The sequence below is a fragment of the Oncorhynchus kisutch genome, linkage group LG7 (assembly GCF_002021735.2).
Source record: "Oncorhynchus kisutch isolate 150728-3 linkage group LG7, Okis_V2, whole genome shotgun sequence".
Lineage (NCBI taxonomy): Eukaryota > Metazoa > Chordata > Actinopteri > Salmoniformes > Salmonidae > Oncorhynchus > Oncorhynchus kisutch.
Window position 1 is genome coordinate 28,217,610 of NC_034180.2, and position 15,786 is coordinate 28,233,395.

A 15,786-nucleotide genomic window follows, 5' to 3' on the forward strand; every position below is an offset into this window, starting at 1 on the left:
AATTGTTTGCATAGTCAACTTACACACAGCTCTGACACACACACTTGTCCCACTAGACATGCCACCAGGGGTCTTATCCACAGTCCCTAAATCAAGAAAGCGTACAGTATTATATAAAGCTCTTATTGCATGGAACTTCCTTCTCATATTGCTCAAATAAACAGCAAACCTGGTTTCAAAAAACAGATAAAGCAACACCTCATGTCACAATGCCTCTCCCTTATTTGACTAGATAGTTTGTGTGTATGCATTGATATGTAGGCTACGTGTGCCTTATTTAAATGTATGTAGTTCTGTCCTTGAGCTGTTCTTGTCTAATGATGTTCTGTATCATGTCATTCTGTATTATGTTTAGTGTTTTGTGTGGACCACAGGAAGAGTAGCTGCTGCTTTTGCAACAGCTAATGGGGATCCTAATAAAACAACAAACTAGCTAGCTAGGAATAATAAGACCATACACGTATAGCTAGCCAACAGTACACTAACTTGAACTGAAAACGTCTGTCAAAATTAGAAACGTGTAATATCGTAAAATGTAGTAAACTAGATGATCTTACCCGTATATATCATTGATGGTTGCCTCTCCCTGTCACAGAGGCCATGGTTGCTCTTAATTTGAAGACGTAATCCGAATACAGGTGTTTCTCTCCATCTCCTTAGCTATCATACTCGAATTCCACTGATTTCAAAACTCGGTCCTCCAGAAAGTGGAAAGCAACACTTAACGAGAAAACTTTTTTTTTAAAGCAGCGTTAGACAGGATTACTTACAGTGCACATACTAACCATCTCAAATAGATGTGTGCTATATGGCAGACCAAACCAAACTCATCTCTTGGCATGCTCAGCCCACTCATTATCTCAGCCAATCATGGCTAGCGGGAAGGTTGCTGTGGGTAAACCAACTAGGCTTGTAATTTAACAATTTTATTCATATTTACAGGTGGCATACAAGTCTGTTATCAAGGCACATTAAAGTTCACATGTCCAGAAGGAATTTCTGCCCCCCAAAAAGTTTACGTTCAAATGGCTCTCCTATGACGCAGTGACCTGAGACATAAGCCTAGTTTCCTGAAACGAGTCACAAATTATATACAGAAATATAATTTACATAAGTATTCACACCCCGGAGTCATGTTAGGATCCCCTTTAGCATCGATTACAGTTTAGTATTTCTGGTTAGGTCTCTAAGAGCTTTGCACACCTGGATTGTACACTATTTGCACATGATCATTTTTTTAATTATTCAAGCTCAGTCTAGTTGGTTGTTGATCATTGCTAGACAGCCATGTTCAAGTCTTGCAATACATTTTCAAACCGATTTAAGTGAACTGTAACACCACTCCAGAACATTCAACGTCGCCTTGGTAAACAACTCCAGTGTATATTTGGCCTTGTGTTTTAAGTAATTGTCCTGCTGAAAGGTGAATTCATCTCCCAGTGTCTGTTTGAACCAGGTTTTTCCTCTAGGATTTTGCCTGTGCTTAGCTCTATTCCGTTTATTTTTATCCCCCAAAAACGCCCTGATCCTTGCCGATGAACACCATGCCCATAATATGATGCAGTCACCACTATGCTTGAAAATATGAAGAGTGGTACGCAGTGATGTGTTGGATTTGCCCCAAACATAACACTTTCTATTCAGGACAAGATAATTTGCCAAAAATGTTAGCAATTTTAGTCTAGTGCCTTATTGCAAACAGGATGCATGTTTTGGAATATTTGTATTCTGTACCGGCTTCCCTTTTTTCACTGTGTCATTTAAGTTTGTATTGTGGAACATTTGAACATCTTGGCCATGTCCTGTTATAATCTCCACCCGGCACAGCCAGAAGTGGACTGGCCACCCCACATATGCGCTCTCTAATTCTCTCTCTCTCGGAGGACCTGAGCCCTAGGACCATGCCCCGGGACTACCTGACATGATGACTCCTTGCTGTCCCCAGTCCACCTGACCGTGCTGCTGCTCCAGTTTCAACTGTTCTGCCTTATTATTATACGACCATGCTGGTCATTTATGAACATTTGAACATCTTGGCCATGTTCTGTTATAATCTCCACCCAGCACAGCCAGAAGAGGACTGGCCACCCCACATAGGAAGAAACCTAGAGAGGAACCAGGCTAGGTTTTGGCCTTTCTAGAGAGTTTTTCCTAGCCACCGTGCTTCTACACCTGCATTGCTTGCTGTTTGGGGTTTTAGGCTGGGTTTCTGTACAGCACTTTGAGATATCAGCTGATGTACGAAGGGCTATATAAATACATTTATTTGATTTGATTTGTGGAGTAACTACAATTTTGTTGATCCAACCTCAGCATTCTCCTATCACTGCCATTACACTTTAAAATAGTTTAAGGTCACCATTTGCCTCATGGTGAAATCCCTGAGCGGTTTCCTTACTCTCCGGCATCTAAGCTAGGAAGGACGCCTTTATTTTTAGTGACTGGGTGTATTGATACACCATCCAAAGCGTAATTAATAACTTCACCATTCTCAAAAGGATATTCAATGTCTGCTTTTTTATTTTTTTACCCATCTACCAATAGGTGCCCTTCTTTGCGAGGCCTTGGACAACCTCACTGGTCTTTGTGGTTGAGTCTGTTTAAAACTCACTGCTGACTGAGGGACCAATCATTGTATGTGTGGGGTACAGAGGTGAGGTAGTGATTCCAAAATAATTTTAAAACACTGGTTAAATTTGTACTCCTGAACTTAGTCTTGCCATAACAAAGGGGTTGCATGCTTACTGACTAAAGACATTTCAGCATTCCATTTCAATACATTTGTAAAAATGTATAAAAAATATATATAATTCCACTTTGACGTTATAGGCCAGTGGCACAAAATCTCAATTTAATCAATTTTAATTTCGGTCTAACAAAATGTGGGAAAAGTTGAGGGGTGTGAATACTCTCTCAAACTCACTGAAGGCACTGTATATGTAAGTGTGTTTGCTACATTTACACAGGCCCTTGGGCTAGATGCTGTGTGCATTCCTCATTGAGCATGTCACCCGTGTGAAAGTGTGGATTATTCATGGTATACCGCACTCAGAGATGACAAATGAAAGCAATAAACGTGCAGCATTCACTTAAAATCGCTCCCCTTTCAGAAATAATCTTCAATGAATATGCAGTGAAGGGAAGTGGACTCCTGAAGACCATTCTCCCTCCATGCAATAAGATGAATGTGTATAGGCAGACTGAGTATACTGCAAGACTACGTTGAGGGATTGCGGCTGAGAAACTCCTTTGGCAGTTTAGGGTAATAAAATGGACAGGAACCAGCGACCTATGAGTTTGAGGAATGTCATTAATCCAAAATTACTTTAGGGGCAAATGCTGCTCCTGCTGTAGAGTGGGAGCAAATGGATCAAGTGCCAAAGATAAAATGTGACAGGCAAGAGGAATACACCGTGATGTGTGAAAATGAGTAACGAGACAACGCCACTAATCTGAAGTCTCCAAAAGTGTATCTTTATTTATGTGCCAGGGTAAAGGAGCATTGTATTTGTTATTCCCCGTTACCAACCCACAAGGCTGGAGAGAGAGCAGAACAAATATTTGCTTTTGAGAAAGAGAAAAGTGCAGACTGTTCTGCAAAAAGCTGATCGATAATTCTCTGACACTGACAATAAGTTACAACCTGCCAATGAGCCAATTCATTGTCCTGAGGAATTGGCTTGGGTTGACAACAACCCTAAGCAACATTTTGTTAAGACAGATAGGGTAGTTTTCCCCCCAATGTAATCTATATTCAGAGGCACTAGGAGACCATACTCGTGGGAATGGTTCAGCGGACTTTGGTTGCAGTGCAAACGGCAGAGAGTGTAAAGGGGCAAAACCCTCACTGAAAGAAAGGAAAGCATTAGGCTGAATTCCATTTAGTCATTCTTAGTGTATCATGAAGAAACTTACATTTCAAATCAATCATTCTGGTTTCCAATGACGTTATTCCCTCATGGGGAAACCAGTGGGGTGAAGATGCTGATACTGAGAGGAGTACTACATCAGAAAACACCCTGACACTTTTGCTTAGTAAGACAAGAGCACAATATCCCTACAAAAGGGCTTCTCTGTGGGTAATTGAAATGTATATATTCCTGAGGCCTTTGTACCAGAGACACAGATTTTTGTAGGGAGATAGTAGCCACCTGCCTACTGCCTCTGTAGTGACAGACAGCTCAATCGGAGATCTCATTGCGTGGCGGAAACTAGATCTGCCTCAACTGGGAGCATCCGAAAGGAACAGAGGCTTCTCTAAAACAGGCAGGAGGCACTGAGAAACATGAGCCCTGGAGCGATCCCAAAGAGAGGGAAAGACAGTGACAGCACCGGGAGCCATAATCATCCAGAGGTTGTGACTAATTCATGATGGCGTCTCTCTCAATGTTTTATTTATGCAGCACTGGGGGTCTCGGATGGCACCCCTCTGTTGGACAAGGGGGGTGTATCAGTCCACGGCACAAATTACACTCCCACCGCCACTTGGGAAGATTGAGAGCCATGTATGTGTGTGTGTGGAATTAAGAGTTGTGGAATAAGCATTTGGCTCATGTAACATCCTGAGATAGGGCAAACTTTGTGATTTACTGTGAGCTGGATCCACCGTCTTTGTTTTGCATTGGTCCTAGCATGGCATATTCATGCACAGCATGGCTTAAAATTATAAACCTGTTTGAAAACAACAGGGGGAACATGACCTTTCTGCTCCTACTGGAAATAAATTGAAAATGTGTTAATGCTTACACTATGTAGTACAGTCAAAAAAAAGTTGAGTTTGGAACAGTAGAAGTCACGGCGTTGTCCTTTACCATATAGCCAACTCTGAAGGCTACGCCTTAAAAAATTAACTATGAAGGCTACAGAATACGAAATCTGGATCAATATTTGATATGTACCATTATATATATTCTCTCCTCAAATGGTCAGGATTTTGTAAAAACCAAAGACCTATTAAAAGCATTTGGGTAAACCACACCACTCATTTTCCACATCTCAAAGCCTCTTTTCCCAGTAAGGCCTATCAGATGCTAAGTCCCTGGAAAACTCCATCTCCACAGACATCCTCCTATCCTGCAGGAGCATGGAATTGTCGTTAAACATACAAGACAAATGAATGAACCAGACCCAAACCATTCAGACTGCATGGCTGTGGTCTCCTGTTGTGTTTTTTTTTTTGAAAGACCAAATCAAGGGCAGGGAAACTTTAAAACCTCTACAGGTTCGGTGTCCGTATACTGGGACAGTTAAGCTAACATGCGCTAATGTGATTAGCATGATGTTGTAAGTAACAGAAAACGTCCCAGGACATAGACATGTCTTACTTGGGCAGAAAGCTTCAATTTGTGCTAATCTAACTGCACTGTCCAATTTACAGTAGCTATTACAATGAAAAGATACCATGCTATTGTTTGAGGAGTGTGTACAACTAAAAAGATTTATCATGGCAACTGGTTTGATACATTCACCTCTGAAGTTAAATAATGTACTTACATTCAGTAATGTTGCTCTGATTTGTCACCCTGAGGATCCCGGAAATAAAATGTAGCATAGTTTGATAAAAATCCATTTTTATATACAAATGTACAGTTTAATGCGCTCTAGACCCAACCCGCACAGCCATTTAGATGTGTGAAAGTTAGAATATAAGCGAATTATCCATCATGTACGACATTCCTAGGAGTGTGTAAACTTTAAAAAAAAGATATGGTAATACAAAATATATGTTCTCTATAGTTATGTACTTGAAAATGTATCAATTGATTAATTCGGCATATTTGGGCAGACTTGATACAAAATATTGTTCAGTATTGCAATGCTTCACTGGATCAATCTGAAACTTTGCACACACACACACTGCTGCATTTAGTGTGCAAAATCTAAATTGCACCTAAACTGCAATATTATATTAAAGGCCTTTCTCTAGCATTTGAAAGATGGGAGAAAAAAAAATCATGTTTTTTTGTATCATCTTTTACCAGATCTAATGTGTTACATTCTCCTACATTAATTTCACATTTCCACAAACTTCAAAGTGTTTCCTTTCAAATGGTATCAAGAATATACATATCCTTGCTTCAGGTCCTGAGCTACAGGCAGTTCGATATGGGTATGTCATTTTAGGCAAACATGTAAAAAAAATGGGTCTGATCTCAAGGTTTTAAATAAGACATTGGTTTTGTTGGCTTATTTTGAGTGGACTCTAGAGGGAAAGGGTCACTATGATTACTACATTCTACAACAGTCTCACGTAGCACTAGATACTTTGCTCTACAATATTAATATGAACTAATGAATGAATGAATAAAATATTAAAATGTGGTCAAAAGCTGGCATTAAATATTTGTCCATCTTTGGCCAGCCTTAATTCTCAAACCATTATTTTTCCAAACATCTGAGGCAGTTTAATACTGCTGAAGTAGAAAGTGGTTGGAAGTCACTGAGAAGCTGTAAATAAAGCAGGTTATTAAGTGTTAAGTCATGAAGGCTTTCCGTTTGACAAGTACAGGGCACTGGCCAATTATATGCATGGCTGCCTTTTACAACAGCCACTACAGAGACTTTGTATAGGACTTTGTTTTTCTTTTCATCCTCCCTACATTTTCAATGCTGTCAATTTATTTTAACCCATTGCACACCTCACAGATGATGCTCTGGTACCACCAAACAGCTGAAAACATCCTGAGGACGGCTACGTCAGTTTCAAATGCAAAGAGGAAATGTACTTTTGGTTCAACTCTGGTTGAGCGGTTGCCCCTGTGTATCTAACTATCCAATCACCTCATTGTTATCTTCTGCGCCGTTGTCCCCTAAGAGCATCAGCTCAACACAAGCTGTGAAACATTAACCACCATGACTTTCAATCATTTAGAAAGTAACTACATCTCTCAGCAGAGAAAAGACATCCAAACTCGAGTTTGTCTGGTTCCAAACGCCTCTGTCAGATGCATCCTCTGCTACATGTTAAGAGTTTGGAACCAGCCAACCCCACTTGTTGTTGTTACTGTAAATCAAACATGGGCATTGGTGAGCACTCCAAAGCTACAGGACATGAGGGAAAGGGGGATAACCTAGTCAGTTGTCCAACAATGTATTCACCTAAAATGCGTCTTCCGCATTTAACCCAACCCCTCTAAATCAGAGGTGCAGCAGGCTGCCTTAATCGACATCCACGTCGTCGGCGCCCAGGGAACAGTTGCTGCCTTGCTCAGGGGCAGAACGACAGTTTTCCCTTGTCAGCTCGGGGATTCGGCCAAAACGCTCTAACCACTAGGCTATCTGCCGCCCCAGGAGCTTGTTTACTAGTCTCATGGAGAAGATGGTGAACATATTCTTCTTTGGCCTTGAGCCAAGCTGTTAAAAGCCTCACTCAGACTTGGGTGCAATAAAACGTATACAATTCATTTTTGTGGCATCTACAAGAAAACATGCTGAGTTTTCCACTGCAGTGAAGGCAAGCAACAAAAATCTTCATGGCATCAAGAATTCCACATTTTGTAAACACAAGCTTATTAGCTCTGATCCATTACACCGCACAAGTACAAAACATTGGCACACTAACTCAAATATATAGCAGTATGCCATCTCCAGATCATTTGTCTGATGCATAGATATTCAATAAAAGTCTGCCCCATTATAGATTTAAAATCTTGGAGGGAACTCAAAGCACTAACTCCTTGTCCAAATATCCCCCTTCCACCTCTACCCTCTCCCCCTCCAGTGTGAGAAGAGACCCTCACAGGCTCTGTGCAGCCTTAAATCAGGAGCTGAGGAGAGGTAGCAGCCAAAGGGCAAGGTGGGGAGGAGAGAGGAATGTAAAAAGAAAAAAATCTAAATAACACACCGCCTCCTCTTCTCCTCAACTATCAGAGTTCCAGTCATAAAGAGATGGGGATCCCTACTGCTAAACAAAAACATGTTCCTTCTACACAGCCAAAGAAATGACCACAGTAAAGTCACTGGGCTGCCAAGTGGCAAGAGCTGTAATGGAGGAGTTTATCTACATGCCAAACTAACCCGGATTCAGATGACCATCCTAGATTACGGAGACATCATTTATAGATCGGCAGATCAGGGTGCTCTCGAGTGGCTAGATGTTTTTTTACCATTCGGCCATCAGATTTGCCACCAATGCTCCTTACAGGACACATCACTGCACTCTATACTCCTCTGTAAACTGGTTCTCTCTGTAATCACAATACCTACTGGTTGATGCTTATTTATAAAACCCTCTTAGGTCTCACTCCCCCCTATCTGAGATACCTACTGCAGTCCTCATCCTCCACATACAACACCCGTTCTGCCAGTCACATTCTGTTAAAGGTCCCCAAAGCACACACATCCCTGGATCGCTCCTCTTTTCAGTTCGCTGCAGCTAGCGACTGGAAACAAACTGCAACAAACACTCAAACTGGACAGTTTTATCTCAATCTCTTCATTCAAAGACTCAAATCATGGACAGTCTTATTGAGAGTTTGTGCTTTGTGTGACGTATTGTTGTCTCTACCTTCTTGCCCCTTGTGACATTTTGGTCATGTAGTGTATAAACGTGACATGGAATTTTGTCACAGAAAATAGTAGGTTTGCAGTATGGATCAGATGAAATGGAGGTCATTACCACTAAATAATTCATAGGGAAGTTTTAGGTGTGCAACTGTTCAAAAAAAAGTTTGGCAACCACTGGTGCATACAAATCTGACTGCAGACCCAGTTACAGGCATTGGCACACACTAAGCTTGGGCGGTATCCAGATTTTCATATCATACTGTCCTTCACTCATCCCAGGATTTACGGTGTTACCGGTATAGCACACTAAAAACACAAGAAAAGGCCTTTATTACCAGAACGCTAACAGAATTAGCATAAAAGTGAAATCACATCGACGCTGTTCTAAAATAAATTAAGCTACAACAAACTAATTGCAGACAGGCAAATCCAGCTCATGAAGTTATCCAAGCATAGCTAGTAGCTACCCAATGTCATTTTCAGTGAGTGTGGACATTTACAAGCGAAAGGGAATGAGATTTTTTTTTTTTAAAGGAACAAAGTTGTGATGAATGTTTTTCCAAAGGAAGAGCAGCACGCGTACACTGAGCAGAGGGGAGAAGAATGGAGGGGAAAAAACACTAATCGGAAGCACAGGAAAAAAATAACTCATCCAGAGCTTTGACTTCGAGCAGAAAGCCATAAGATATCTGATGTTAGTAGTGAATTACATATAAGTGTAACTTCATCACTTCATGTGCACCGCACAACGGAGACTCTCCAATAGTTATAGAAGACTATAGACTCACCGGCTCCTGCTTCCTCCCGTTGTGCTATTTACGAACACGTGACTGTTCTGGGGAACTACACTAAGCTTCACAATGTGACAGGTGAAATGAAGAACGCAATATGCTTCATCTAACATATTGCACAAGTTGACTGCCGGTATTAACTTAAAGTAGCTACAAATATTCAAATTTATTGAAAAACTTCAAAGAAATAGTTTAAGGTATTTACAGTGTTGAGAAACCATCCTATGGCTTTTTCCAAATACCCCGGTATACGATATACCGCCCAAGCCTCGCTTGCACACACACATACGCAGACAGGCACATACAGTCCTACACACAGATACCATCCTGCTGATGTGGCTGAGGGAGTCCAGCAACTATTTCTCTCCACTCTAAATACTGAAAGCAAAGTGCCGCATCAATCTGCAGTGGCTTACTGCATCATCAGCCTTGAGAAGAATACAGAACATTCCTCAAAACCAACACCAGACCAACCAAGTCGCACCTCCACAAACACTTATTTGTCAAGACTGAGAACATTGTGACTTCATTTCAAGCTAAACACTCAGGAACTTTTTTCAAATCCTGGCAAAGAAATGTAAATCCAACTTTGACTTTCGTCACAACTATTTTCACGGGGTAAGATGCCTGAAAACACTTTCATACAGCAACGACCTGGGGGAGAGCTGCAGAGGAGAGAGGATTAGTACAATGATCCAATATTTCTTAACTATATGCGACTTTGAAGTGCTGAGAGATTCCGTGTAACCTTTCCCTGATGGATACCTGCCTTTAAAAGCACTGTCATCCATTTTGTAGCACAGATGGTGTCAATGCTTTCCATCTATCTCGAAATAAATATGCATCCATCCTCGTTCCATCTGGACCGTGTGGGTTACACTGACCTCTGCAAAACCACATGTGAATACATAATCATGGTGGGGAGGATTTCTGCTGTGATTCAGACTTGATAACTAAGTTCAGACAGCTTTCTTGACTTACCTATTCACTACAGCTAAGAAGCTTAGTCTACAAGTATGCCTGTGGGGCTACACACCAATCCATCTCCCTACATAATAAATAATCTATGAAGGTGAAGGGGGAGGGGGCTAACGTTCATAAAATCAGTGACAGATTGGTCCCAATTCAAGTTTTCGAGATCAATCTATTCATGTTTGTCAGGCCTTCTGTGCTTGGTGGAGTATGTCTCAGGTTCACATATACCTACAGGGGGATGGGCTGCTGGAATGTCAACACACACAGAGAGAGACACACACACAGAAACCCTTTACACATGCAACCATGGTCATCCACACCAGGGTGAACACACAAGCACATCATGCATACAAAAGCATGTGCTCCCACACACAAACGTACACCTGCATAAGCACTTAGCATACAAACACACACACTCACCACCTGCACATAAAACACAGATTTGTTAGTGTGACATGCAGGGTCTTGCTGTGTATTGATCAGACAGGAACGGCTCCATATCACTGCCTGCTCCTCATTTCCTGCTCTAAACTCCATTAAGCCCTGACCAGCCTCCGACACACAGAGACAAACAGGCAAACGATACAAACGAACATCCAAAACTGCAAAGGTGCTGGTTTACCCTTTGTTTATACTGTACTTTGTCAATATAGTCTTCAACACTTGTTTAGCTGTCCTGCCCAGTGTAAAAGCCCTGAGATTCAGTACTGGAGAGAGACAAACATGGGAACACAGCGATCAAAGTCTGATCCCACTGACTTGGCCCTGCCTGGGTTCCTGGCACTGCGCCAGCACTTTCCTTCTCTCTCATACGGAGTACGAAGCCCTGATGCACTATCCTTTAGGTGTGTGTGTGTGTTTGTGTGAGTGACAGAGAATGAGATCAATGTCCTTTTATACAAGCTTACAGAGCACACACACACACACACAGCAACAACAGCATCCACTGTACCACTGTTTATGTCCCAACTTCCTTCCAATGTCTGACTACATTTCCACCAATTCAACCCCATTTTATAAAAAGCAGTGCAAGAGTTTCCAGACATTAATCCAACAGTGTATACATTACACCCTGTTTAATACATTCCTATAACACTAACAGTGCAGCGATAGTAAATTTTAATAGCCAGCCCATTGATTTTAGGGAAATAATGCTCCAGGAAATGCCCTGTAGTAGAGTCATTTAAGTAACACTATTCTACTTGATGATCCCAGAGTACACTGACTCACTTGCTAGTTATGGCCCTCCTGGCCAAACAGTCAAGTCAGCGAGCGTTCGTGTGGTTCCTGCCGAGACAGAAGTGAAAGACAACAAGGAAAAGTGCAGTCGCAGCATCTTGTCCAGGCCTATAGGGTTCAGTGAAGAATGCACCGACCGCACATCTCCCTGAGAACAGAACATCCATCCAATTCACACCCACTAAACTCACTCAGTGAACAAAACACACACCTTTAAACTTTTAGCTTTCTTGTTGCTAGAAGTCAATTGTACAAAATCATGGCCTTGAGCGTGAATTGATTTAAGATCAACGCTGTAAAGAACACCTTGTCAAGACCAACATTGGCAGTAATTTAATTTCACTGTGCATTGAGCACCAATAAATTAAAATCAGGCTACTTGGTGACATTTATTCAATAACGGTTATGTGTCATGATAAAGTGCATTGTATGCAAACGTAATGAGACCATTCATAACAATGTTCTTTGAGAGACCTCTCGCATAGTCTGAATGAAAGGATGCTCTACTCTCTGCTTGAGTAAAGACATGCGGTAGGGCACTATACCAGTAATGGACTGACTGGACCGATCTGAACGGCATCCATCTTGCCTGGGGTCACTGGCTGTAGCGGTACACTACGTTCAGTGGCCAGAGAAAGTGAAGTACAGTAGAGCGCTCTGGGCTCACTGATCCTAGGTCAGTATGGTGGCCATGTGAACACAGTAGCCTTACTGTACCAAAGGCGTGTCAATAGCTTCTTACATAATAAAATTGCCTCTGTATTTCGATGGGCCTCACTGCCTACTGTTCTGTACCACTGGAGCAGCAGTCATGGGATTGTCAACTCAACCTTGAGGTTTTCCCACACACACAAAAGTATGGCTGTCAATGACAAAAAAAAAATGGTGGTCGACCAAGAGTCAGCTGTTCTTTCGATTGGTCGTCATTTTCAACAACAAAACGGCCGTTGAAATCAGGTTCATTTTCAGTTCTGAATGAAAGTTGAAAACAAGTAATTTATAGAGGTCAAAGTTTGGACCAAATCAAGTCTGGTCCAGACCGGACAAAATCTTAACCAAACATAATCATTGATCATTGGTTCAGATTTGGTCTGGACCAATGTCCGTGGAAGTGACAGCCAAAAGGCATCGGCCCGTGCTTACACAACGGAATTTTATGAATGCCCATCCAGGTAGTAACCCGACTGTTTGTAAAACAGGCCATTGCACTGGCTTAATTAGTCCTGATACCTGTGACTATCAGGAATTATCATGAGTCTATTTGCAATGTGTTTACACAGCTGGAAAAGCAGAAGTATTTTATCGCTATGATGACCTTGTCATTTTTTTTTTACAGATAAACATGAAACCACTGATCAGGACAATGGGGTGAAACTCCTTCTCCAGTCCATAAAGTCCATTTAGGCTATTTGATCGGAGAAACCTGCATTATGTAAAAAATGTCTGTCTCATTACATTGTCATACATTTTACCTCCAGCCTGTAGATTATAGAAAAGGCCACACTTTCTACTTATCCTATATCTGCTACTTGAGTTATGTTATTTTATTTTATTTTATTGACTGAACGTTGGTGGAGCGCCAATCTGAAGTCGTAGATTGCCGAGTATCAACTGCAAGATAAAGAATGGTTGGCTGATTTTGCCTTCACCGTGGACATCATGGCCCCCATGAATGAACTGATCAGCCTCAGCCTTGTCAAAACCGTCAAGGGAAAATTAATCCTCCTGACCAGCCAAGTAGAAGCCAACAATCTCACCCACCTTCCGACACTACTAGTCTGTTCCCTATCAGTTGACCAGCGGGAGAAGTATACATCGCTGCTGCGTGCTTTGAACAGTGAGTTTCCTCGTCGTATTGAGGATTTCAAAGTCTTGGAAAATGACCAGCTGTTGGTTTACTCTCCTTTCACCTTCAATGTGGACAACGCTCCCACTGACCTGCAACTTGAGCTTATCGATCGTCAGTGATGCAGTGAATGGAGAACTATTTAAAACGATGTCACTGACGAGGTTCTATGCATCTCTTGATGACATTTTTTTCTCCAAAGATTAAGAGTCATGCCCAGAAGATATTTGTACTGTTTGGGTCAACCTACGTATGTGAACAGACATGTTCAGTGATGAAATATAACAAGTCAAGGCACAGATCATCTCTTACCGACTCACAAATCCTGCTCATAGCGACGTCAGAAACTATACCCGACTTCACCGCTCTAGTCAATGCCCATCAGAGACTTCACTCCTCACACCGAGTAGTTAAAATGTAATGTTGCGCTCTCTTGGTGTTTTTGTTCATACCCAATAACAAGAGTTCTGTCCGTGGTGCTGAATGCACAGTGTACATTTCCCTCCATGTAGTTCATTGCATGTTTAATAATGAAATTACCAACAAAAATCAGAACATGGGTGTGGTTTATAGATGTGCATGTTAAAAAAGTAAAATAAGTAGCATATCTGGATGTGATTTACAGTAGATATATCTGTCAACACAGTCATACACATGACGTATAGTCCCGTAATATGATCCTGGCACCCGATGGCAAAAATATTTTCTTATGTGGCCCTCCATGGAAAATAATTGCCTAGTCGGTAGTGAATGTGTACAGCTCCTACAAGCTGATGAGCCATATAGAGGGACAGGATCTGTGCTGCTCCACAAAGCACAACCCTTACAAGATGTAGTAGTAGTAGACCTAGCTGCATGTACAAGGAACCCAGAATGGAATTGTGAATGTGCATCCATTCACATTATAGCAGTCAGTGGGACAAACGGAGGATTCTTCTTCCCCATCCAACAAATTCCACCAATAGTCTTTGCATCACAAATTTACAGTGATATTTAAAGCGACGCTATAGAGGTTTTGAATAATTTCAGCCAGTAGTTTTGAAAGTAGTGTTCACAAGCCAAAATGTCTTCCACTCGATGTTGGAACATTGCTGATGGGATTTGCATCCATTTAGCCACAAGAGCATTAGTGAGGTTGGGCACTGATGTTGGGCGATTCATTCCGAGGGTGTTCAATGGGGTTGAGGTCAGGGCTCTGTACAGGCCAGTCAAGTTCTTACACACTGATCTCAACAAACCATTTCTGTATAGACCTCGCTTTGTGCACAGGGGCATAGTCATGCTAAAACGGGAAAGGGCTTTACCGAAACTCCAGCCCCAGACCATTATTCCTCCTCCGCCAAACTTTACAGTTGGCACTATGCATTCGGGCAGGTAGCGTTCTGGCATCCACCAAACCCAGATTCGTCCGTCGGACTGCCAGATGGTTAAGTGTGATTTATCACTCAAGAGAACGTGTTTCCACTGCTCTAGAGTCCAACTGTGGCGAGCTTTACACCACTCCAGCTGACACTTGGCATTGCTCATGGTGATCTTAGGCTTGTGCGCGGCTGCTTGGCCAGTTCTTGTGCTGACGTTGCTTCCAGAGGAACTTTGGAACGCGGTAGTGAGTGTTGCAACTGAGGACAGAGGATTTTCAGCAATCAGCGGCCCCGTTCTGTGAGCTTGTGTGGCCTACCACTTAGCGGCTCAGCCATTGTTGCTCCTACACGTTTCCACTTCACAATAACAGCATTTACAGTTGACCAGGACAGCTCTAGCAGAGCAGAAATGTGACACAGAGATGGAGATTGCATGGCTGCATATATCAATATTTATTTTTCTTCTTGCAATTCGTATATGCTACAAATCCACTTCGTACAACACGTTACGAATTTGTAGGTGCTTTAAGATCTAAGAAAAAGGTGCCCAAGAATTTAAAAAATAATACTAATCGAACCAATAGGGAAATGGTGAAGAGGAGTGCTGTACAGTACTACAGACATCAGGATAAAAAGAATGTCAACTGTCATATTGCACCATGTTGTAATTACTTACTGGAAGACTACATTGAGTCTTGACACAGTGGCACCAGCGAGGTAGTTTTGGCCTTCAAGGTTAAGGTTTACAGCAGTAAACAGGCTCTTCAGAGAGCGTATTAGAAGGTGAAGTGAAGGGGACGTGTGTTGCAATGTGGCTGTGGTCTCTCTAGCATGTTACCTCAAGTCCAGGCTGATAACACTGACAGTGAGGATAATCACTCTGGGCACACGTTGGATCAGATGCAGTACAGCCCCCTCTAGTCGGTCCACAAACACACACACCCATACAAATAAACAAACACACACACTCATACCACTGCCATCAAGAAACCTGTCAATAGCAGGGACATTATAGACACATGCCACAGACAATGCTACAGGGAAACCTGTCAGTCTGGAGTAGTCATCA

The 15,786-nt window shown here is 42.0% G+C and overlaps 1 protein-coding gene across 2 annotated transcripts in view; it reads right to left on the reverse strand.

Moving 5' to 3' along the window:
- The window catches only part of LOC109894388 (syntaxin-binding protein 6), a 105,134-nt gene that overhangs the window by 67,387 nt on the left and 21,961 nt on the right, over positions 1-15,786 (reverse strand). The window lies entirely within an intron of this gene.